The 26,391-nt window shown below is 41.5% G+C and overlaps 1 protein-coding gene and 1 pseudogene across 2 annotated transcripts in view; both read left to right on the top strand.

The window, feature by feature from the left end:
- Nucleotides 1–26,391, top strand: part of MPV17L (MPV17 mitochondrial inner membrane protein like) — a 60,296-nt gene that overhangs the window by 17,120 nt on the left and 16,785 nt on the right. The window lies entirely within an intron of this gene.
- Nucleotides 15,646–18,833, top strand: LOC142422243 (large ribosomal subunit protein uL4 pseudogene; annotated as a pseudogene).

Below are 26,391 nucleotides of genomic sequence, written 5' to 3'. Positions count from 1 at the left end.
AAGTATAAAATAGAGGTGGTGTGTTAGTCTGGGTAGACTAGAGAAACAAATCCTTTTTAAAAAAATCATTTTATTAGGAGCTCATATAACTCTTATCACAATCCATACATGCATCAATTGTGTAAAGCACATTTGTACATTCATTGCCCTCATTCTTCTCAAAACATTTGCTCTCCACCTAGGCCCCTGGCATTAGGTCCTCATTTCCCCCAACCCTCCCTCATGAACCCTTGATACTTTATAAATTATTATGTTGTCATATCTTGCCCTGTCCGACGTCTCCCTTCACCCCTTTTCTGTTGTCCATCCCCCAGGGAGAAGGTCACATGTAGATCCTTGTAATCAGTTCCCCCTTTCCAACCCATCCTCCCTCTACCCTCCCAGTACTGCCACTCACACCACTGGTCCTGAAGGGATCATACGCCCTGGATTCCCTGTGTTTCTGGTTCCTGTCTGTACCAGTGTACATCCTCTGGTCTAGCCAGACTTGCAAGGTAGAATTGGGATCATGATGGGGAGGAGGTGGGGGAGGAAGCATTTAGGAACTAGAGGAAAATTGTATTTTTCATCATTACTACATCACACCCTGACTGGCTCATCTCCTCGCTGAAACCCTTCTGTAAGGGGATGTCCTGTGGCCTACAAACGGGCTTTGGGTCACTAGAGAAACAAATTCATAGACACTCATATGTGTATAGGAAAGAGCTTTATATACAGAGTAATTGTACATAAGAAAACGTCCCAGCCCAGTCCAGATCAAGTCCATAAGTCCAATAAGAGCCCATATGTCTGAAACCAATCTATGAAGTTCTTTTCAGACTCATAAAACACATGTAATGATGCCAAGTGCAGGACAATCACAGGCCAGTGGGTGGGAAGTCTTGTGGATCCAGTGGCATTGTAAGCATCTCAGCGCTGACAGGGGTCTCCACATGGCTCCTCCAGCTCAGGGCACTCGAGTAGTTCCATGTGTCTTGTCAGGTGCAATGTCTCCCAGGGAGTCAGCAGAGGCAGAGAGAGAGTGTGTCTCCCACCTCTAAGGAGTTATACTGGAGTTCCCAGAATCCTCAGGAGAAGGCCATGCCCACACAGAGGCCTCATTGGCTATGACCTGATTGACAAGCTAGACTCTACTCCTTTACTCTTAATCCTTTCAAATTGACAAATGATTATATAACCATCACAGACTATCCCCGACACCATGACACTTTTACACAACTCTTTAGCCATATATAATTTTCAAACGGTAAAATCATATCTCTACCTAATAGTATAAACTAATATGTATACAATTCAATATGTGCCACCCACATTTAATCATAACATTCTATAAGTGAACAAACAAAAATATCCTATGTCTAACAATTGCAATTAAGTAACACCTACACCTTAATCATATAATCCTATGAATATATTCCCCCACCTATGAAAGTTTGTAAGCCAACCACTTCATGCCTTTATCCCCCAATTTTGGGTATCCAATTTCTATGCTACCCCCTTAAATCAACTTGATATGAAGAACCTTCATTCCAGTTGGGACCTTGTGAAATCTGCATCCATAAGCAAAGTCAAATCAGGAAAGACCATCCATAAGGTCTGCAGTAATATGCACAAGTTCACAGGCTCAAATATCTTCTCTTCATCTAGTCAGGTTCTGGACAACTCAATGTGGGCTGCCTCACTTAACCTCACCAGGGTGCCCATTGGTCGCTTTGCCTTTAGACCATGGTCCCAGCACAAATTCTCACCAACTCTAACCCCCTTGGGCTAGATAATGAACTTCAGGCCAGTCAACCCGCTTTCATCTTCTCCTCTAGTTTCTGTAAACTAGGTCCAGGGGTGTCAGTGGCCAGACCCAACCTGTCTCTTTATTGCTGCATTTCTCCCACTTCCACTCAACAAGTGGATCCAGGTGGTCACCTAGCAAGCATTTCTGCCTGCTCACAGGCTCCCTTTAATGTTCAGTCCTAGAAAGGAGTTTTCTTCATGGTTCCAGATTTTTTTCAGCTTCTGACAAAAACGACTAGTTCACACTTCAAAAAATCCAAAGATTTCCTTTTTTCTTCAATCTGTCAACAATTCCCTGAGCAGGTCTCTTGGAATGCAATTATCCTGAGTACTCCAAAGCACTGGGTGGGACTTTCCCCCCCGCCCCCCCAAATTTCCTTTGCAGGCATATCCTAAACCCATTTAAAGATCAAATTTTAATGGCTCAAGGAAAGAGCTTACAAGCTCTCTATTTCCATACTTCCCAATAATCATTTCCATAAATCCTTATATCAACAATAAGCAGAAGAAATCAATATAAACAAAGTAGAATCAGATACCAATCTCAATTATTAAAACAATCAAGTTCTATCTTTATTTAGCTCATCTTACCGTATATACTCGTGTATAAGCTGAGTTTTTCAGCACAAAAAATGTACTGAAAAACTGGGGTTCAGCTTATACATAGGGCAGTGGTACCACAGCGAGGTGTAACATCTTGCTGACATCCCCGCCCCCCCAGGTAACAGGACGAGCGCCCATTATCTCGCGGGTGATTGCTGTTTCTCCGCTGTTCATTAAAGCCCCGCTGACACTGCAGGGTTTTGAATGTTTGTTTACTCACATCTAACCAATCAGAGCCGTCCTATGACGTATCTTTGAATAAGCCTTTTAAAGACCGTGTGCGAAGGATGTGGTGTGAATGGATGTCATCTGGCCAAGTCCGACTAACAAAGGAGGAAATCTCATGAAGCCTGACATAGAGTTAATAGCAAAGTGGGTTCGACATGCATGGGAAGACATTCCAGAAGACATGGTGCGATGTGCCTTCCAGAAATGTAGTATCGGTAATGCTATGGATGGCAGTGAAGACTGCGCTTTGTATGAAAATGACAGCAATGATGCTGATGATGGCGATCTCAGTGAAGACAGTGTCTATGATGACCTCACACCAGCTGAAGCTCTGCATTGAGATACGGATGATGATGAGGAATCCAGTTTTGAAGGATTTTAACTCTTTACATTTTAGCTTGGTTGCTGATTGAGCTCAGGGAATAGTACTCTTAAGGTATCATTGTTGATACCTTATTGTTTTTGTTGAACCTATTTTCCACTTACTGTGCTGGTTTACTAATGTTAAATGACTTGTCCTTTTGTTTTTTTTAATTTAAAATAAATATTTAAATACATGACCCCACTGATGTCTCAATTTTTAGTAATTGTATTTTCATTTGTTTTGATTATTGAAACTCGTCAATAGCTTCTGCATTTTCCACCCTAGGCTTATACTCATGTCAATCAGTTTTTCTGGTTTCCCAGGTAATAATTAGGTACCTTGGCTTATACTTGAGTCGGCTTATATTCGAGTATACACGGTAATTCTTTATCTAAACTATCCTATTGATATAAAAATATGGGATTAGGCCTCTGACAACATTGTCTCAAGCCAGGGCCAGGCCTTCTGTCAGCCATTTTGACCTCCGTCAGTCATTTTCTCCACCAGCATGGTCTCTGAGAAATTCAAGGGGTGATTTCTACCCCTGAGCTCAAAATATATGTTAACAGCATTCATTTCTGCCATTTCACCCTGGAATAACCAAAGACTATAACCAAACAAGATAATCAAAGCTTTAACGTCCCCTATTCCTTCCAGAAAGCAACCCAGTAACCTGCATGGACAGAGCTGCCCTCTGGCTAGCCAAAGAAAACTACCATGAGGCAGAGATCAAAAAAGCATCCACTCTCCGTCTTCATGATTTGTTTCTCTAGTACCCCACGCGTGGTCCCATAATGTGTTAGTCCAGGTAGATTAGAGAGACAAATTCATAGAGACTTACATGTGTATAAAATAGAGCTTCATGAAGCTCACCCTGTAGTCCAATGGAGTTGTGTCTTGCTTCAAAAGTGTTTGAATGAAACAGGTCCGGGACTCCCTTCCTCCAACCTTCCACCATCTCCAGTTTCCTTTTTGGGCGTCACCTTCGGGACCATCTTCTTGGCCATCCCCTCTTACTGGGACCAGCTAACACTTATTTTGTGTGTGGCGACCTCCAAACCGACCAATCATGAGCTCTTAGATCCGTCAGAATTATTCTCCTGAAGCTGAGGCCTGCGTCAACTGTCTGGTCAACCTGCGTCCGCGGGCCTCTGACACCTACATCTCTCTGGGCTTCCTTTTCAACTACGATGATGTGACCTTGGAAGGCGTGGGACACACTTTATCCGTGAGCTGGGAAAGGAGAAGCGTGAGGGGGCCGAGCATCTCTTGAAGCTGCAGCACCAGCGCAGCAGCTGCGCCCTCTCCCAGGATGTGCTGAAGCCGTCCCAAGATGAGTGGGTAGAACTCTGGATGCCGTGGAAACTGCGCTGGCCCTGGAGAAGACCCTCAACTTGGTCCTTCTGGACCTGCGTGCGCGGGGTCCACTGACACAGACCCCCATCTCTGTGACTTTCTGGAGAACCACTTCCTAGATGAGGAGGTGAAACTCTTCAAGAAGATGGGCGACCACCTGACCAACCTCTGCACACTGGCCAGCCCCCAGGCCGGGCTGGGCGAGTATTTCTTGAAGAGGCTCACCCTCAAACACGACTAGGAACCTGTGGCACTGAGCCACCTGCGAGGGGCCCTCTGCCTCCCCCTGCCAGCCCTAGTCCCTTTCCTTTGACCTGACCTGCCAACTGCAGTGCCACTGCCCTGGGGCCCCTCCCCCAAGCCGGGGAACAAATAGTAACAATAAAGCTTCCTTTTGCAGCAAAAGGAAAAAGAAAAAACAAAGAACTTTGTATAAAGAGTAATTGTAAGAAAACGTCCCAGCCCAGTCCAGATCAAGGCCATAAGTCTGATATGAGCCCATATGTCTGAAACCAATCTATAAAGTCCTCTTCAGACTCACAAAACACATGCAATGATGCCAAATGCAGGAAGATCACAGGCCAGTGGGTGGGAAGTCTTGTGGATCCAGTGGCAGTGAAGGCATCTCAGCGCTGGCAGGGGTCTCCACATGGCTCCTCCAGCTCAGGGCACTAGGGGAGTTCCATGTGTCTTGTCAGCTGCAATGTTTCCCAGGGGTCAGCCGAGAGAGTGTGTGTGTCTCCATCTCCAAGAAGGAATACCGGATGTGTTAGACAGGGTTCTCTAGAGAGACAAAACCAGATTACTTGTAATTATATAAAATATATTTCTAAAGATCGATAGATAACACAAGAAATGAACTGTTAAATTATACACAGATAGATAATACAAAAAATTAACAGTTAAATTATAAATTATAAGCAGTGAGACACTAGCAGTCCTTTAAGGCTTGAGAGCCGCCAGTTCCTTTTCTGTAGAGAGAGCTGGCCTATATATATATATTATTATATATATATACCCAGGCAGCAAACAGCAAGGCAGGTCACCAACTGTCGGTCCCCAGCTCTAGAGACGAACATTCCAATCGAGTGGTCTTAAAGGGACCTTAACTGACATTGACACAGTCCACAGGCTAGGCGTCCCACAGGTAGTGTACACTTTAAATTGAGGCACAGACAAGCAAGGCAGCCACACGCAGGTCTGATGATTAAAGAACGAGAGACAAGCAAGGCGAGGCTCACCAAGCCATTTGTCTCTCCATCCTTCAATTAATCCTACTTGTGTTTATCGGCCAGGCTGGCACAATAAACTATCGCAGAATAGTTCCCAGAATCCTCAGGAGAAGGCCATGCCCACACAGAGGCCTCATTGGCTATTAACTGATTGACAGGCTAGACTCTACCCCTTCACTCCTAATCCTCAAATTGACAAATGATTATATAACTACCACAGTTTGCAAACAACTGGAAGTGAGTTTTGATCTTGCGGGGTGTTGCAGGATCTTAAATCTCAGATTTAGGTGATAGTGGGCAGATAAGGGGTTATTGTAACCAAGTTCAAGGAGCCATGGTGGCGTAGTAGGTTACAAATTAGGCTGAAAGGTCAACAGTTCAAACCCATTAGCCTTTCTGAGGGAGAAAGATGAGGCTTTTTGCTCCCATAAAGATCCACAGCTTTAGAAATTAAAAGGGCAGTTTTTCTCTGCCCTATGGAGTTGCTATGAGTTGGGATTAATTTGATGGCAGTTGTTCACTCAGAGCTCATTAAACCAAGTTCAAGGAGCCCTGATGGCGAAATTGTTAAAGTTCTACTTAGCTAAGTGAAAGGTCAGTTGTTTAATCCAACAGACAATCTGTGGGAAAAAAAGATGTGGCAGTCTACTTCCATAGAGATATACAATTAAACAAGTCCTATTGGACAGCTTTGTTCTGTCCTATAGGGTTGCTGGAGTTGAAATCAACTCAATGGGATTGATTTAATGGCTTTATACCCAAGTTCATAAGAAATTATGATATAGTGGACATAGGAATGATTTGGTAAATATTTCGGGAAGTAGAACTTGTATTTTGATGATAGATTGGGTGTTGGCTGTGATGTTAGGTTTTGTATCAACATGTTACACCTATGTGAAAGTAGGAATGAAGTCTAACCTATCATTCAGGTCACATCCTGATGATGTCTCCTTGAGGTGTGGCCTTTTTATAAGAGAGACACAGGAGAATTGGCCACTCTTTCTTGCCCCTCTTCTCCTTCCTGCTTGCCTGGATTCCGTGTCTAGCTCGGGGGCGGCCGCTCATGTAGCCTGCTGACTCTGGGAGATGTGACATCCTATCATTATCATGCTGCTGCTGACCTGGGATCTATATGACTCTGCACCCACTGGCCTGTAATCTCTGCATTTCCGACTCTGCCTGTGCTTCACCAGACATCAGCTGCGTGAGTCTGGAGGGGACTGCAACTAGCACCTGACCATGAACTTGAGTTGGACTGAGCTGGATAACTTCCTTTATAGAAATTTATTTCTTGGTATAAAGGTACTTCTTTATATATATATTTATATGACAGAGTACCCCCCTAACTGGAAAAAACCCTCCGCTGGGTGGAGCTTTCGTAGTCCATATTTTCCTTGCTAGGCAAGCATTGAGCAATTTGCTCTAAGTTAGTGCACCCAGTGGCATCACCTGGGAAAGTTCTCTCTGGTCACAGTGAATTTTTCATAAAAATAGTTTGGCTTGAACCTTGTTTTTTTGTGATGGCCAATTTAATAGAACAGCATGTGGCTCTAAAATTTTGCTTCCTACTTGGGAAAAATTCCACAGAAGCTGTTGTGATGTTAGACACAGTTTACAAGGACCTTTATGGGAAAAACTCAAGTATAGGAGTGGTTTTCTCATTTCAAAAAAGGTGAAATGTCAATTGACGACAAACCTCCTTTTGAACATCTGTCAAATTCCCAAATAGACGAAGATGTCTACTTATGGTACATTTGGAGTTTGTTCAACCAGGTCAGAAATTTAATCAAGCTTTCTACTTAGAGGTTCTGAAAAGATTGCATAACAGGCTACAACCAAAAAGGTATGATTTGTGGCAGATGGGACTGATTTTGCTACCACAACAATGCACCTGCTCATACAACCATCTCAGTGCTCCAGTTTTTGGCCAAGAGCAGCATGTCTCTCTTGCCCCACACACCTTTACTTACCTGACTTTGCTCCGTTCGTTCTTTTTGTTTCCATGAATGAAGAGGGACATGAAAGGACAGCTGCTTGATGGCATAGAAGAGGCGAAGAAAAAAACGAGGGAGGCGCTTTTAGCCATCCAAACAGATGAGTTTGAAAAATGTTTCTAAGAATGGAATCGCAGATTTCACAAATGTATTAAGTGAAATAGAGACTACTTTGAAGGTGATAAGGTTGTTTTGTAAAAAGATTTAAATACATAGCTGTGGCAGTCACCGTATATACTCGAGTATAAGCTGACTGGAATATCAGCCGAGGCACCTAATTTTACCACAAAACCGGCATTAAAAATGTGCTGAAAAACCTGGCGTATACACGAGTATATACAGTACATTATCTGTTGTCAATTTGAGACTTAAGAACGAAGGCCTGGAGTTTAGCCTGTCAATCAGTTCCAGCTTGATGACCTCATTTGGAGGTGTTAAGGAGATAAATAACTCTCTGGAAGCAAGACACAAGCTCACTCCTTGTGAGACCTTACTGACAAAGGGCCTGATGGAGCTACATTGATGCAGTCAGAGCTTTGGAGCTGGAGGAGCCACGTGGAGACCTTTGCCAGCGCTGAGATGTCTCTACCACCACTGGATCCAGTAGACTTTCCACCTACTGGCCTGTGATATTCCTGCATTCAGTGTCATTGCATGTGTTTTGTGAGTCTGAAGAGGAATTTATAGATCGGTATCGAACATTAGGGCTAATATTAGACTTAATAGACTTGATTTGGACTGAGCTGGGATGTTTTAATATACTATTGCTCTTTGATATAAATCTCCGTCTTATACACATATGAGTGTCTATGAATTTGTTTTTCTAGTCTACTCAGACTAACACAATAGTATTGGGGGAAAATTACACACACACACACATACATATGAGCATTTCTTTAGAAAACTCAATCTATAGCATTGACGTAACCCTCAGGATAACTCAGGATGCTTGTGATAGAACATAGAGGCATGTGAGCTGATTGGAGAAGAAAGATGAGCTCAGTATGTATGGGAAACAGAGGACTGGGCAGAGATTGGAGGTGGATGAATCCCTTATCTCATTATTAAGAAGTCTGGCAGGCTTGGTTTCTGGGGTGGAGGGAGGCCTTCACCCTTATGAGTTGGGGACAGTCCCAATCACATTCTCATAATTAATATTGTCCCACACTATATCCTCCCATAATAGTGCTGCCTTATCTCTTGCAAGCAAATGGCTGATTGCTGTCTAGCCGGCAGCTTTAACTGTAAGAGCAGACATGTGCGCTTGCTCTCTAGGTTCTGGAGACAGTCACTCCCCTCACCTGCTCTGCGATAGTTTATTGTGCCAGCCTGGCCGATAAACACAAGTAGGATTAACTGAAGGGCAGAGAGATAAATGGCTCGGTGAGCCTCACCTTGGTTGTTCTGTGCCTCAGTTTAAAGGGGTACACTACCTGTGGGATGCCTAGCCTGTGGACTGTGCCGCTGTAAGTTGAGGTCTCTTTAAGCCCACACAATTGGAATGTTCATCTCTGGAGCTGGGGACTGACAGTTGGGGACCTGCCTTGCTGTTTGCTGCCTGGATATATATAGCCCAGCTCTCTCTACAGAAGGGGACTGGCAACTGGTGGCTCTCAAGCCTTAAAGGACTGCTAGTGTCTCACTGCTTTATAATTTAACTGTTAATTTCTTGTATTATCTATCTGTATATAATTTAATGGTTCATTTCTTGTATTATATATCTATCTTTATAAATATATTTATATATAATTACTAGCAATCTGGTTTCGTCTCTCTAGAGAACCCTGTCCAACACCCCTTACCTGCTCCCAGCACTCAGCAACCTTTAGGGTTAGGGTATAGCCCACTTTGTTACATATGTAGTTACCTGTAATTCGGGGGCCTTGCATGCTCACATATAAGCAGTTGTTGGAAATAAAATCTCTCTCTGCGTGAACCTGGATCCTGAAGTCATGGCGGTGGAGGTGAGCCATTGCATGCTTTGTATTGTCTGATGTCTCTTAATTTACCTCTCAATTATACAACCAGCCCCTTGTACCCATTTGACTATGGGGGCTGTTACCCAACAAGTATGGGAAATATTGATTCCAGATGACTTCAGGATACTCAGAGAAACCCTGGGAGAAAGGTGTATCTTTAGAGATAGCAGCCTTGGAAACTTATGGCTAGTTCTAATCTGCCTTATCCAGTCACCATGAGCCAAAAACGACTCTTACTCGCAGTGAGTTAAGATATGTCAATGAAGGTCTCTCCTGAACAGGGAGAGCTAGATTGTGTTCAAACTTGATTTATGAAATGAGCAGCACAAATGTTAGGAGGTAGAAGAAAATATATCTGAAGAAAAGAGTGTCTTAAAAAGCTATCTTTTGAAGTCGAGGAGCTGTGCGAAAATATTGGAGGTTTATTGCAAAGACATCCGTCCTCCTTTGGTAAACAGGGCGCTAGGAAGTGACCAGCTTGCTTTGTACAAGTAAGTATTCTTGAGGGCTCTTCTTGTGTTTTAGCACAGATAAAGCGCCGTTTTTCTCTTTCCGCCATCTCTAATACGGGGGTGCAAATGTAATTATCTCTAAGTAATACACCTAACAGATTTTATAGTGTTTAAAAGAAAATTTTTAATTGGAAGTAATTTCAAATGAACAGAAAAGTTATAAGACTTGGTCATCAATGGTAGATCTCTTATTGTTCCCTTGTCCCTGGGTTTGTTGGCTCTGCCCTCCCTTTCTCATACGTTCCCCTCCCCTGCTCCCTCGGAACTGTTGGTCCCAGTTTTTTTCTCTTCAGGATTATTTATCTTGCAAATCTTAAATAGATAGACATGATAAAAAAGAAGAAGAAAAAGGGCTCATAAATAGTTCCAGGTCTGTCTGCTAACTCTTATGCATGTTTTCTGATAGAGTCTGATGAGGTGTCAAGCCCTGCCCTCTGAGTCTGAAGTCTATTTTTGGGATTCCTCAGGGACTTTGTTGCTTTGCTCCCCTTGCTGCTCTGTTGCATTCCCTTTGTGTTTCATCCTGGTGTGTAGGTGGGGGGTGCGGGGGTCAGACCTGGCACAATTCCCACACTATGTCTCCAGTGCTGTCCACTGGAGTGCTGTGGGTTACCGAGGAGATGTCATGTTTTGTGGTGAGGCCGGCCCTATGGTCCTCTCTATACCTTGGCTGCTCTGAGCAGGAGCGTTTTCCTCAGGGCTTTGTGGGCCAGGATGCGGTTCTCTCTCTCTCTCTCTCTCCCTCTTCCTTTGCTCCCGTGTACCCACCACTCACCCTGGGCTGTATCTTCAGTGCTGTCCTCTGTAGGGTAATCTTCTGAAGGAGACAGTCGACATAGCTGGAATTGGGGCTGGCTCCACAGACCTTCTGTTTGATGCTGCATGCTGGTATGTTGTCCTCAAGGCTTGGCACACCAGGTTGAGATCTGGTCCCTCTCTCCTTTTCCTGTGGAAACATAAACAATACCCTCCCCATGGGTGGGTAAGTGCCCTGTTTCCCCACTATCCACATCCTTTTTTTTTTTTTTTCCTTTTCTTCCCTTTTTAGTTGGCTGCCACAAGCATCCCTGGTTGGTTCTCACCCCTGCCAGAGCGTCTGGGCCTCGTCCTTGGGATTTATGCATTTAGTGGCTCTTCTCCTGTGCCCCTTGTGCTTTTTAAGCTTCCCTCAGGGGACTCATGTTGTAGTTGTCATTGTGTGCTTGGCTTACTTCACTTAACATCATTTCCTCCAACTCTTCTTATGCAACGATGTGCTTCATACATTCATCACTGCTTTTTAAAAGATGCGTATTACTCCATTGTTCGTATGTAGCAGAGGTTTTATCTTAATCCATTGGCCCATTGATGGGAAGGAACTTAGGTTGTTTCCAACTCTTTGTCATATGAACTGTGCTGCAGTGAATATTGGAGTGCAGATGTCAGGCCTTGGTCTGTTTCTTACCTCTTTTGGCTATATGCCCAGTGGGGGAATTGCTGGGTCTTATGGTAGCAAGATTTCCATTTGTTTTGGTATTGCCAAATCAATTTCCTAATGGCTGTACATACCGACAGGTCCACCAGCAGTGGATGAGAGTTCCTATTTCATTTTCTGATTTTTTTGAATTGGGCTATCTTTGAAGGTGTTAGGTGGTATCGGATAGTTGTTTTAATTTGAATTTCCCTTATACCTAATGACCAGGGACATTTTCTCATGTTTATTGGCCATTTGGATTCCAGCCCTTGAGAAACTTCTGTTCGGGTCCTTTGCCCATCTCCTCAATGTGCTATCTGTTTTTTTCCTATTGTAGGCTAGCAGAGTATTGTAGATTTTAGTAATAGGACCTTTGTCTGATGTGTCATTGCTAAAGATGTTTCCCAGTGGGTGGGCTTTCTTATTACTCTCTTGGCAAATTCTTTTGATGTACACAGGTGTTTTACCTTCAGTATATCTCACTTGTCTATTTGTGTTTCCTCTTTGTTTGTGTCCTTCCATATTTCTGATAACCTATGTATTCCCACCACCAAAGTTCTTAGGTTTGTCCCAATTCCCTCGTTAATTGCCCTAATAGTTTGGGGTTTAACTTCAATGTTTGTGATCCACCTTGAGTTTATTCTTATGCATGGAGCGAGGTAAGGGTCTTGCTTCACACCACTTGTTGAAGAGGGCATCTGGTTCCCACTTGATATTTTTTGGGCCCTTAGCACTCATCTTTATGCTGGTGATTTCATTTCTGAGTTTTCAGTTCTTTTCCATTGGTCTGAATATCTGTCGTTGTACCAGTATCACGTTGTTTTGACCACTGTGGCTGTATAAGATGTGCTAAAGTCAGGTAGAGCATGCCCTTCGACTTTGTTCTTCTTGAGTTCTCTGCTAACTCTGGGCTTCTTCCATGGGTTGGTTTTAACCACTAATCTTTCAGTTAGCAGCCCAACACATAACTGTTGTACCACCATGTCTCTCTCTCTCTTTTTTTTCACCATGTCTCTTTAGTCTCTATTAATCTGGAATATTCAATCAGTCTATTTATTTGTTTAAATCATTTTATTGGGAGCTCTTACAGATATTATAACAATTCATAATTCTATTAAATCAAGCATAATTGTACAATTACTGCCACCATCATTTTCAAAACATTTTCTTTCTTCTTGAACTCATTGATATCAGCTCCCCTTTCAATCAACCCATTTTATACTTATACACTTATATATAGATATACGCAGATGTATATTTTGAATAATTAATTTTTGTTGTTGAGATTATATACAGAACATACACCAATTCAACCATTTCTATATGTATAATTCAATGAAATTAATCACATTCTTCAAGATCTGCAATCATTCTCATTCTCCTTTTTCAAATTGTTCCTCCCAGAAAACCTAAATTCCCTGCTCCACACCTTTGCAGATTGCTATAAATTTTCTCACATATCAATAGATCTTTAAAGCGCATAATGCTCAAGGCAGGCATTCTTTACCAGTGAAGCTAAACTATTTTTCTTCTTTAAGAAAACTTAAGGGGATATTTTAAGTTTTAAAGATTATTTCATGCTAATAGGTTCAGGATTTCACCTAGTCTCATGACTTCTGAAAGCCTGGATTCTATGGGAACTTGAAATTCTGTTCTGTATTTTTCCTTTTGTTTATTAAATCAGGATACTTCTACAGAACCCTGTATTAAAATGTTCAGCAGTGGTAGCTGAGCATCATTCCTTTCTTCTGGTCTCATGGCAGGGAAGACAACTATTCTTGGAGGCAACTGGTCATGCGTTCCGTTTATTTCTCTTATTCCTGATTTTCCTTCGCTTGTTGCTCCAGGTGCATAGAGATCAACTGTGCCGTTGAAAGCTTTTAAGACCCGAGGCACTAGACAACAAACTTAGAAGTAAAACAGAAGCACTAAGCATGGAATTGGGGCAATTAATGAGAATGTCCCATGAAATCATGACCTTAAGTCTCCAAACCAAGAAAACAACTCTCCTGAGGTGTTTGGTTGTATGTAACCAGCTTCAGCAGCTGTTCTGAGGTGGTTTTTATTTGTGACACTGACAGTTTTAAGTTCCTACCTCTTTTTTAAAGAGCCCCTGTGGCATAATCAGTTACACTTTGGGCTACTAACCACAAAGCCAGCAGTTTCAAACCATAAGCCGCGACTCCCTTGGAGAAAGGTGAGGCTTTCTGCTTCTATAAGGATTTCTACCCTTGAGACCCGCCAGGGAAGTTTGACTTATAGTGTTGTCTTATAGGATTGCTGTTTCTGGAAGGGACCTGATGGCAGTGATTTTTTTCTTTTAAAATAACAGAGTGTTTCTCATTTTGTGTTTGTATGATGTTGCCTCATGATTGTAGTTGTTGTCAGTTGCCATCAATGCATTTCTTACTCATCCAGACCTCAGATACAACAGAACAAAAAGAGGTTTTGTACCATCATCACAACTATTGGGATATATGAGCCCATCTTGCAGCCAGTATAAGTCCATCTCACTGAGCGGCTTTCCTTTTTCATTTATCCTCTACTTATATGCACTTCCCCAGAAATTGGTCCCTCCAAAGTACATGAGGCAAAGTCTTGCCATCTGAGAACCATTCATGCTGTACTTTTCCCAAGACAGAATTGTCCATTTGTTAACTGTCTGTGCTATATTTAATATTCATTTCCAATAACAATTCAAAGGTAGATATTCTTTTTAGAGTTCCTTATGGTTTATATTAGGTATAACTTAAGCCTCAAAGTGAAACCTTTGCTTTTTAATACTTTGTAGTGATTAGATTCAGACATTTGAGGAGATGGCTATCAAAGACCAGGCAAAAACCAGCTAGAGGGAAGATCTAGGCTACATGTAAAACAGCACACCTTCCAAGCTCAGTGGACCAACGTCCCTCCAATCTAGAGACTGTGGGAATAAGCAGAAAAGGGGGAGGAAGGAAAGCAGTTAAATACATGGAGTTCAACAAACTCTGCTGGCAGGGTAAGTGCACAACCTGCTGGAAGCCACTTCTGCTCTTCTTCACCAGGGTCACTCCTGTGCCTCTGCAACAACCACCACAGCCCTCACTAATGCCCATTGAGGAGGGCCTTTTTCTACTACCACTCCTTCACTCCAACCACAGCTTCCACCTCAACAGTGAGTGGTGGCTCTATTCAGTTAGCTAGCACAGTTTCCACCCACCGCAAAGGCACCCCACTCCAGTCTGGATACCACTCCTGCTATTCCTTGTGTCCCCTTCCACCACAGTTGCCTATGGGGCACTCCTGCATGTCACCTGCCAAAGAGGCACTCACTAGCCTGTGTACCATCATCTGCTCACACACCACTCATTCATGTGCCAACTACTTGGCCCATATGCCATGTACTCGTGTGATACTAACTTGTGCAGCACCTGACCCCACATAGTGGCACCTTCCCCTCCACAGTGGTACCCACCAGCTTACTTTAGCCTTCTTTTTCTCCTACCCACTAAGTCTTTTTGCTCTTTATTCCTTTTCCTCTTGAAAAATTATTGTTATGCCTATTAATTTTTACTAAACTTCTTAAAATGCATTTCCATTATTTTTTATAAATCTTTGGGTATTTTTCATGGCCCCTTTTCTTCTTTCCCTTTCCTTTACTTCTTTTCCCCTTTTCTCTCCTTTCTCCCAACTTCTGTTATCTGGTTTATGTTAATCCTTTCCTGCACTACACATCTCAGCAGCTCACCCAACACTAATAACTGCATCACAGTGCCTAAAAAAATAGCAGATTACCACATTACACACACACACACACAATATCAAGGAAATCAGGCACAAGCAATTACTCTGAAGAAAAAGCCTTGGAATTACTAGAAATAGAATTCAGAAGATTAGTGTTTGGATAACGTTAAGAGATAAAGGAAAGGTTTCAAAAGCTAGAAACCCTACCCTCAAAAGAATTCCGCAATAGAAATAATAAGATAGCAGAATTAGATCACCTGGTAAAAGAGCTGAGTAATAGAATTGAAGAAAAGAAAAACTGATTCAGTGAGCTTGAAGACAATTCTTTTGAATACAACCCATGAGAGAAACAATCAACAACAGCAAAATAAACAACAGAATCTGAAGAATGCCTAACAATGATGTGGGACACTATGGAGTGGAATAACTTACGTCTCATTGGGATTCTGGAGCAGGAAGAAGCAAAAATATCTACAGATAGGACAGTGCAAACAATTATGGAAGAGAACTTCCCCAACATCATAAAGGAGAAGAAAATAACTTTTCAAAAGCTGAGAGAACCCCAGACAGGATATACCCCAAAAGAAAAGCATCGTAACATATTTAATTAAATTCTATGATATTAAGAAAAAGAAAAGAATCCTGAAACTAGGGGGAAAAGGATCATCACCTACAAAGGAAAACCAATAAGAATGAGCTCAAACTTCTCAGCAGGAACCACAAAGGCAAGACAATGGAGTGGCACATATAAAATCCTAAAGGGAAAAACTGCCAACCAAGATTCTTAAATCTAGAAAAACTATCCCACAATATGATGGAGAATTAAGAGTACTTCCAGACAGGAAAAATGAAAGGAATTTCCAAAAGTAAGACCAGCACTACAAAAAACCCAACAAACTAACAAGAACAGTTTAGACTGAGAATCAAAACAAACAGCAAATAAACCTGAGAGCAAGTATATGTTGATAATACCCAGAAAGGAATCCAATTAAAATTGTACCCCAAACAGCATGAAAATAGAATAAAAAGAAGAAAGCCAATAAAGCCACACACACACACACACACACACACACACACACACACACAGAAATACACATAACGCACAGCAAAATGACAGCAACAAACCCACAGGTATCAATAATGACATTGAAAGTCAATGGATTCAATGCACCATTAAGAGACTGAGAGTAGCAGATGGGATTAGAAAACAAGACCCATCAATATACTGCCTATAAGAGACACTTCTTAAATGGAAACACTAAACATCAAAGGGCAGAGAAAAAATTATCATAGTAATGGATGTTTAGAAAAACACACACTCAACTGGCAATATTGACCTCTAATAAAACAGACTTGAAGGCAAAAGGAAAAAAAAAGATAATGAGAAATAAAAAGGATGCTACATAATGACTAAAGGAGTGATAGTACAAGAAGACATAACCGTGTTATACATATACTTTCCCAATAAAAGACCCTTAAATACATGAATTCAACTCTGGTAGAACTGGAAAAAATAGACAGTATAGTGAGACTAGTACAAGACTAATACACTACTCTCAAGGAAAAGATCATTGGGAAAGAAACTCAATAAAAGCTTAGAAGAACTAAACAACAACAAAATAAATCAACTTGACCTCTTAGACATATATAGTAGAACCTGGAGCTCAATGCTAATCCATTCTAGAAGGAGCATTGAGATGTGATGCACTTGAGTTCCAAATTATTTTTCCCCTAAGAAAGAATTGAAAATGGATTAATCCATTCTCAACCACCAAATGTTTACCCTAACCTTGCCATTTTATACAAAACATTACACAGAAATTTCAAAGTAAGTTCAGAGTTAAATAATATAATTTAAATAAGAAACACAACATTTAAAAAGTTTTAACAACTACAGTGTGGCCCATAACTTGAGATTGATGAGGATCTGGATCTGTGGACATGGATGTGGATACGAGGGATGGAGAGAGAGTCATTGTTTGGAAGGGGAATCCCCATCCAGAAAATCCACTGATAGCTGCTTTTCAGGAGTTTGTTTTTTTCCCCGTCTTTGCCTTTTTTTTACTAGGACCTGGCTGGCTTTCTCTAAAAAGAAACTTGTCTAGTGTGGTCTGCTGTTGGTGTTTCCTTAACTTTTTTCTAAAATTATCTTAATTATCATTAACAACATCGATAAATGGTTAACCAGTTCCTTATCATGATTCTTTAAAAAAAAACTCTTTCTTAGGACTCATGTTTTCTATCTCAAAACAGTACAAAAAGTCATAAAACTAAGAAACTTATAGCAAACACTTGGAACACAGTCACAAAAGGTTTAAACAACGTGTTTTCAAAAATCACATGTGTCAGGTAGGTTTCTGATGTTTTGTTCGAGCTCCAATGCAACATTTTCTCAACATTTCACACTGAAATCCTATTATGTCAAAAACTGATAAAATTGAGGACCGGGGTTGTCTTGCACAGAGCATTCCACCCACAACAACAACATATTTCTTACAAGGGCAGATGGAATATTCTCTATAATAGACCACATGTTAGGTCACAAAGCAAACCTTACTAAGTTTTAAAATATAGAGATACATTCTTTTCCAGCACACATGGAATATTTTCTAGACTACTGCACATATTGCACCACAAAGCAAAGTTTAATGAATTTAAAATCATTTCAATTCTTAAACCCATTTTCTCAGACCACAGTGCTCTAAAATTAGAAATCAACTGTAGAAAGAAAATCAGCAAGAAATAAAATACACTGTTACTGTGGGAGTCACTAGGTTGAGAGGATAGTGGCCTTCTTCATCCACTGGTATCAGTGTAGCCTAAAAATGGTGAATCATTAGACAAAAATGTCCCATTGCCTGCTGTGTTCATGACTCCCATTTTACTCTATATCATAATTTTAATTCAAACCAACTTGTGCAAAACAACAGGAAGCCCTAGGCTGTCAGTGAATTGGCAGGCCATAAGACCAGTGCTGAGTCCTGGGGCATTGGAAACGCTGTGGCTAGAATTCCCAGAGTTCAAGGTGGTAGGACACACAGTTCTGGCCAAGGTGATTTTGATAAATCTATATATTGTGGAGGTGCATATTTGTACCAACCAGATCACGGCACCATTGGCACTGGAGCGTGAACACAGTTCAGAAGTGCTATGCCATTTGCTTTGTCCTGGTTGCCTCCACCTTACCAGCACTGGTGATTTCTAAGTGAGGAAGTTCCTGAACTTAACTTTAGTGATCGAAGACAAAGCTAGAGGCAACAAGAAGACCAAGGATATAGTTTTGCTTCTTAAGAAACTTAAAGCCTGGAATTATATCAAGGTCTATGCCTCACCGAATGAGAGCTAGTAAGGGCAAAATGAGAAACCATTATCTATCGAAGGCAATTATATCATCCAGGTCCTCAGGAATGTCTCTAGAATTACTCTGTTTAATGCAAACAATCTGAACATTTTGAAACTTACTCCTGGTAGATGTGTGCGGCACTTTTGCATTTGGACTGAAGCCAAGCTATGTGGCATCAGTCATAAAGCTACCTCCCTTAAGAATAACTATGATTTTCCCACACATAAGATGATCAAGAAGCCTGTGGTAGGGGAATAAGGAGGAAAGAACATGCCTATTGTGAAGATGCTGAGAGCCTTTATTGGGAAAGAAGGCTGCAGCTAGCCAGAAATCAGCATCTGTGAAGTCAGCAGCAAAGAAACCTACTACAGATGAAAACAAGTCTGCTGGATAGACTCTAAAATTTTATTCCATACAAGTCATCAGTGTGGACAGCTTATTTTGAATAAAGACTTGATAGAAGGCACAAAAAAATACAAGGAAGCTGAGCTACATACTACTTTAAAATGACTGGGATTAATTTCAAATAAGAAATGAAAATTTTAAATTCCTTGAAATAAATGCGAATGAAAACAAAGAAACAAAAACCTTTGTGACAGTATAAAAGCAGTTCAACTTGTTGCTACCAAGTAAATTCCAACACATAGTGACCTTACTGTTATCAGATAGCCCTAAAAAGTTATCAGAGGGCAATTTCTAGCAATCAACCCACACAAGAAAACAGGTGAATATCTACACCTTCACACAGCATCTTTAACAACTTGAGCAAGAACAATAAAATGAACTCTCAGCCAACAAGAGAAAATAAATCATAAAGATTACAGCAGATATAAATTAACTGGAAAACAATGTAAAAAATCTACAAGACAAAGAGTTCATTCTTTGAAAAGATTAACAAAATTGATAAACCATTGGCAAACTTAACAAAGATTTATGTAGCACGCAGACCAAAAGAAGAAATAGAGGTCGCTAAAAACTTCTACTAAGAAAAGTGCAGGACCTAATGGGGAATTCTACCAAGTAATCAGAAAAGTGTTGCTACCAATTTTACATAGACTGTTCCAGAGTATAGAAAAGGACAGTAATCTGAACTTATTTCATGAAATACGCATAATCCTGATGCAAAAACCAGGCAAAGATACCACAAGAATGGAAAACTACCGACTGATAACACATCCCTTAAGAATACAGAAACAATTCTCAACAAAATATTGGCCAGTAGAATTCAACAATATATTTAAAAACAACAATGACGATGGATGGAGGGCAGAGGAGGCGGTGTGGCCCATCCTGTCCTCACCATGAGGCCACCACAGGTGCCGGTGTCCAGTGAGACTACAGCAGCGGCACATGCTGCCAGGTCCAGATCAAATTCTCCGCCGAGCTAGAGAACCAGATTGATAGACAACAGCCCGAAGAAACAGTTCAAACTCTAAACAATCTTTATGCAGAGGCAGAGAAGCTTGGGTGCCAATCATACCCTGAAGGTTGTCTAGCTTGTTTTAACAGCATACACCATCTTTTTATGCATGGAAACTCATTATGAGAAGGTTCTGAGGAAAGTCTCCAAATACATTCAAGTGTAGAATGAGAACATCTATGCTTCCCAAGGCCTCCTTCTGACAGACCCCACTGAGAGAGGACTTCGAGTGATTGAAACTGCCATTTATGAAGACAGAGGCATGTGCACTGGAAGATGAAGCTCGGAGGTAAAGATCCCACCTGCAGCTGGGGCCCTCCTGTCTCCACGGCCTACCGCAGAGTGTCCCCTACCTCCTCTTCAGAGCGCCATTCCTTTGCATCTGTTGCCAGAACCATGGTGCCATTGACTCCAAGGACTAACTTTCTAAAATTCCGCTCCTGGAGTGACTTCTAGCCACTCAGCATCCACTTTGTGTCTCCAAATTGTATACTCTTTTGCTTGGTTTCAAAGAAAACACAATGAAGCAGTTACCTTTTATCTTGGGGGTGTGGGGGGGAGCAAATATATATTTTTTTGTTTGTTTTCTTTTGTAAGCATTTTATTTATTATTTATTTATTTTTTTTAACAATTTATTGGGGCTCATACAATTCTTTTCACAGTTCATACATATACATACATCAATTGTATAAAGCACATCTGTACAGTCTTTGCCCTAATCATTTTTTCTCTTTTCTTCTTTTACATTTTATTAGGGACTCATACAACTCTTACCACAATCCATACATATACATACATCAATTGTATAAAGCACATCCATACATTCTCTGCCCCAATCATTCTCAAGGCATTTGCTCTCCACTTAAGCCCCTTGCATCAGGTCCTCTTTTTTTTTTTCCCCCTCCCTCCCCATTCCCCCCTCCCTCATATGCCCTTGGTAATTTATACATCGTTGTTTTGTCATATCTTGCCCTATCCAGAGTCTCCCTTCCCCCCTTCTCTGCTGTCCCTCTCCCAGGGAAGAGGTCACATGTGGATCCTTGTAATCACTTCCCCCTTTCCAACCCACTCACCCTCCACTCTCCCAGCATCGTCCCTCACACCCTTGGTCCTGAAGGTATCATCCACCCTGGATTCCCTGTACCTCCAACCCTCATATGCACCAGTGTATAGCCTCTGTCCTATCCAGCCCTGCAAGGTAGAATTCGGATCATGGTAGTTGGGGGGAGGAAGCATCCAGGATCTGGGGGAAAGCTGTGTTCTTCATCGGTACTACCTCACACCCTAATTAACCCATCTCCTCTCCTAAACCCCTCTATGAGGGGATCTCCATTGGTCGACACTTGGGCCTTGGGTCTCCACTCTGCACTTCCCCCTTCATTTAATATGATATATATACATATATATATACATACATATATACATATATACACGTACATACACACACTTATATCTTTTTTTTTTTCCATGATGCCTTGTACCTGGTCCCTTGGGCACCTCGTGATCGCACTGGCCGGTGTGCTTCTTCCATGTGGGCTTATTTGCTTCTGAGCTAGATGGCCGCTTGTTCACCTTCAAGCCTTTAAGACCCCAGACACTATCTCTTTTGATAGCCGGGCACCATCAGCTTTCTTCACCACATTTGCTTATGCACCCATTTGTCTTCAGCGATCCTATCATGGAGGTGTGCAGTCAATGATATGATTTTTTGTTCTTTGATGCCTGGTAACTGATCCCTTTGGGACCACTCGATCACACAGGCTGGTGTGTTCTTCCATGTGGACTTTGCTGCTTCTGAGCTAGATGGCCGCTTGTTTATCTTCAAGCCTTTAAGACCCCAGTCACTATCTCTTTTGATAGCCGGGCACCATCAGCTTTCTTCACCACATTTACTTGTTCACCCACTTTGGCTCCAGCCGTTGTGTCAGGAGAGTGAGCATCATAGAGTTCCAATTTAATAAAAGAAGGTATTCATGCATTGAGGGAGTGTTTGAGTAGAGGCCCAAGGTCCTTCCGCCACCTTAATATTTGACCTATAAATATAGACACATAGATCTATTTCCCCATCCTCCTATATATATTTGCATGTACATGTCTTTGTCTAGACCTCCATGAGGGAGCAAATATTTTATTTGGCAGCCACCTAATAGTTTAAGTATAGATTTCAAAATTGAATGTTTGCTCTATAAGTAAAAGAACAGAAGCATTTCTCACAATTGTTTCCTCAAAACAAATGTTTGTCTTGGAGCCAGCAGAGAAGAGCAAGCATTCCAGTAGGCTTCTTCCACACTGTCAGATTCAAGCTTTTCTTTTTTATATTCATTTAACTCTTTAATGCAAGACAGTTTAATAAAATTATGCAGTTGGTCATCTCAATGCAAAGCTATTTTTTATCTTTAACCATTAGGTTCTCATGGTTCCTTGGGCCAGATTCCCAGGTGGCTTTAGACTGCAACAAGCCCTATTTTACTTATTACCCTGAATTAATAAAATGCTCTTTTCCCCAGGATTTTGGTCAAAGGTAGATTGCATCTGTAATTTTGCTGGCGTACCTCTCCAGTCTCAAGGAGCTACTCGTTTTGACATCAGTCAGATCTGGAAATCTGCTTCTGCTGTTAAGGGTCTGTAACGGAAGCTCATTGGGATAATGCTATATTATTGTAGGGTCTGGTGGCAGTGTTACTAAGGACAGCAGCAGACATTTCTTCTGCTTACAAAGCTTACTCTGCCCATCTTCCCGCCTGATTAAGTGACATCAGCTTGCCTGAGCTGGCACCTGGCACACTAGAATTATCTGCACCAACCAGAGATGCACAGAAACCCTCTTGTCTAAAAGACTTGTAGACATCCCAAAGACTTAAAAATCCAATAAAGATCCTTTGTTCTCGCTCTGGATTCTGCTGTCAGAAGAGGCAGGCTTCCCTCTCTCTCTCCCTCTCTCCCCACACACACTTTGCCACAAGTACCTACTGCTTCTGCTGTGGCTATGCCCCCTCTGCCCCCACTCTGACTTTTCCTCCCCCTCCCACGCACCCCCAAATCAATGCACCAATCGGCACCAGCACCGCCCTCCTAGGAGAGCCTGATTTTTCTAGAGAACTCAGGTACCCCTTCCCTCTGGAAGGCCAGCAGTTTTCTGCCCTGCTTGCTTCCCCAGCCAGCAAACTGACTCCACCACCTCCCCCTGGGGCTTCATCCACCTGGTGACCCCTGGACCCCCTCTATGGGGCCGGCCCCAAGCCAGGCCCATGGGACTGGGGAGAAAAGGGAACTTTCTCTCACAGCCCCAGTGGTGACGGGGTCTGGGCGGATCAGGAGACTGATTGCAGTCCCCAGGGCTGGGGTGACCTGGGGGCGGGGGCGGGGGTGGGCACCCGGCGTCCTGGGAGCCGGGATTTGGTCTCCTAACTGTTGTTCCCCTTTCCTCAAGCCCCTTTCCTCGCCAGACTCTGTTGTAGTTTATTAGTGGGCCTGCATTAAACCTAAATTTTTCTCTTCCTTTATGTAATAGCGGCTCTCGTGGTCTTTATACCTTTTAGGTTAGTTAATTCTCTGGCTTTCTTAATGCGGCTGTTCTAAACTTTCACTTCATTTCCTTTGACTTCCTGTCCCCTACAAACTTCACCTCTGTCAATAAATCTACTAATTAAGGGCCTTGCTTGCCCTCTTTTCTCTGAAAGACCTAACAAGTGTTATTTGTTTCATTACAGTTTAATTATTCCTAATTAAACCAGTAGGTATTGCCATTTTCAGGCTTTTTGGTTTCTGTGTTGTTTTTGTTTTGTTCTTAATTTTGTTACGATTGCATTACTACGAATGTTGGAAAGACGTGATGTGTGTTGCTTGTTCATTGCAAGAAATGAGTAAGCGAGGGGAGGGAGTGGGAAAAAAAAGAAGCACAAAAAAGTGGGTGCTAAACCATCAATCACAGAAATATCCCTGTTGTGTGCCTGAATGTGTATTAAGTGAATATAATACATATTTTAATTGTAGTTTTGTTTAATTTATGAGAAAAATTTTGATAGGTATATTACTATACATTGCTAATTTTTTAACTACCCTCCTGGCAAACCTTATGGATCATAGACCTTCCACATATACATTATTCAGTGCACAGGAGTCATTTGATTGGTTCAAGTAAATTAAGTGGTTTCTAAGTAAAACTCTCAAGTCTCAATCACTATTTCTAGTTCTTCTTTTGGCTGTATATTCTTAATAATAGCCGGGCTGCTTGTGCCTGATTTATCTTTTGGGTGCAAGAGCTTTGCGTTTGGGGACAATGTCAGACAAGGAGAAAACAGTTAAAAGTTTGACTTTCAGAGATATTGTAGGTGCTAATACTGGATTTAATCTTTCCAATTTAATGTCTTTATTGGGTTTGGTAGCTCTTCATTAAATTCCATACGTCTGTAATATTTTAATTGTATAATAAACCCCTTTTGTTATTTTAGAGCTTGTAATAGTGTGTCTGTTTTTTAAACCCAATGCAATAGCTTTGCTGAAATATTAACACACTAGTAAAGCTTTTCTTAAACAAACAACAAATCAAGTGAGATTTATAACAAGTGTACAAGGATGGTTCAGCATTTAAAAAAATCATTATAATCCACCATGTAAATAAAACAAAAAATAAGGACCATATAAGATCATATCAATTGATATAGACAAGGTATTTAACAGCATGCAATAGCTATTCCTGATAAAAATACTCAACAAAATAGGAATAGAAGGAACTTTCTCAATACAATTAAGGCCATATCTGAAAAGCCAATGGCTAATAGCTTGCTCAATGGAGAAAAACTTAAAGCAGTTCCCCTCAAATGGACAAGGATGCTTCCTAGCACCCCTCTTATTTAACATTGTCTTAGCCAGAGCCATTAGATAACAAATATATGTTAGAGTAATACAGTCGGGCAAAGGAGAAGTAAAGCTCTCACTATTTGCAGATATAATGTAGAAACCCTCAAAGACTTGGCAAAAAGATTGTTGGAAACAATAGAAAGATTGAGCAATGTGGCAGGATACAAGCTTAAGATGTGAAAATCATTTGGATTCCTTGTACTAATAACGAGAAGTCTGGAGAAGACATCAAGAAAACAGTGGCATTTACAACAGCCATACCAAAGAGGAAATTCGTAGGAAAGGATCTGACCAGAATAACAAAAGACCTGTACAAAGAGGATGACAGACATTATCACAAGAAACCGAGAGACCTTCAGAAGCATAGCCTATGTCTCATGGACAGGAAGCCTAAATATCACAAAAAGGCCAACACTACAAAGTAATCTACAAATACAGTGCAATTCCCATCCAGAGCTTAACTTCATTTTCTAAAGAAATAGAAAAATTAATTACTGTTAGGTAGCAGGATTGAGGGTTGTTCCTCTTCATGCCTAGGGGCCCCCTACAGGAGGTTGGAAGCCAATGCAAGCTAAGAGGCATGTGCCAATTCAAGCCTGAGCCAGGTGGGCTTCATTCAGCCAATGGGGTCAAGTACCGCTTCCCAGTCCGAAGCCCTAAAGGCCAGAACCTGGAGACGGCTGCTCTAATTTTCCAGCGGTTCCTTTGCCTTTTGCTCGGCTGTGAAGTGATCTCTTTCTGGCCTCAGGCTGCCACGTGTTGGTGTGCAGTGCCCCGAGAGTGCCTGTGTTCAGTTACTGTTAAGTCTGAAACTTCTTCTTTTATAAAAATCCACTTAAAACAAAACAAAATAACCCACTTGGGTAACAAACCAGGCTTGGGGTGAATTCTTTCTCATGGGAAGCCAAGGACCGAGGTATTTCCCACCCAAGAAATCTAACAGAGCTTCATATGGAAAGGGAAGAACCACGGATAAGCCAAGAACTACTTAAGAAACAAAGTCGGACGACTCTCAGTACCTGACCTCAAAGCCTATTAAGAAGCCACAGTAGTGAAAACAGCCTGGTATTGATATAATGGTAGGTACATAAACCAATGGAACAGAACACCTAGGAATAAATTTTTCCAATTACAGGAAATTGATCTTCAAGAAAGGGCCAAAAACATTAAATGGGAAACATTCTTTTCAATAAATGATACTGCCAAAATTGGTTCACCATCTGCAGAAAAATGAAACAGGATCCATATCTCACTCTATGTACAAAATCGAATTCTAGATGGATCAAAAACCTAAATGTAACTCCAAGAGTTATAAACAACATCCATCAGAAAATAGGGAAATATTTAATGGACCTTTTACAGGCCCTTTTTGTTGTTGACATTGCAGTTCATTTGGTTTTTTAAAAATCATTTTTATTGGGGGCTCATACAACACTTATCACAATCCATACATTCATCAATGGTGTAAGGCACATTTGTACATTCATTGCCCTCATCATTCTCAAAACATTTGCTCTCCACTTACACAGGCCCTT

Source organism: Tenrec ecaudatus, chromosome 12, assembly GCF_050624435.1.
Source record: "Tenrec ecaudatus isolate mTenEca1 chromosome 12, mTenEca1.hap1, whole genome shotgun sequence".
Lineage (NCBI taxonomy): Eukaryota > Metazoa > Chordata > Mammalia > Afrosoricida > Tenrecidae > Tenrec > Tenrec ecaudatus.
Note: the sequence above shows the minus strand (reverse complement) of the source record. Positions and strands in the feature narration are given on the sequence as shown.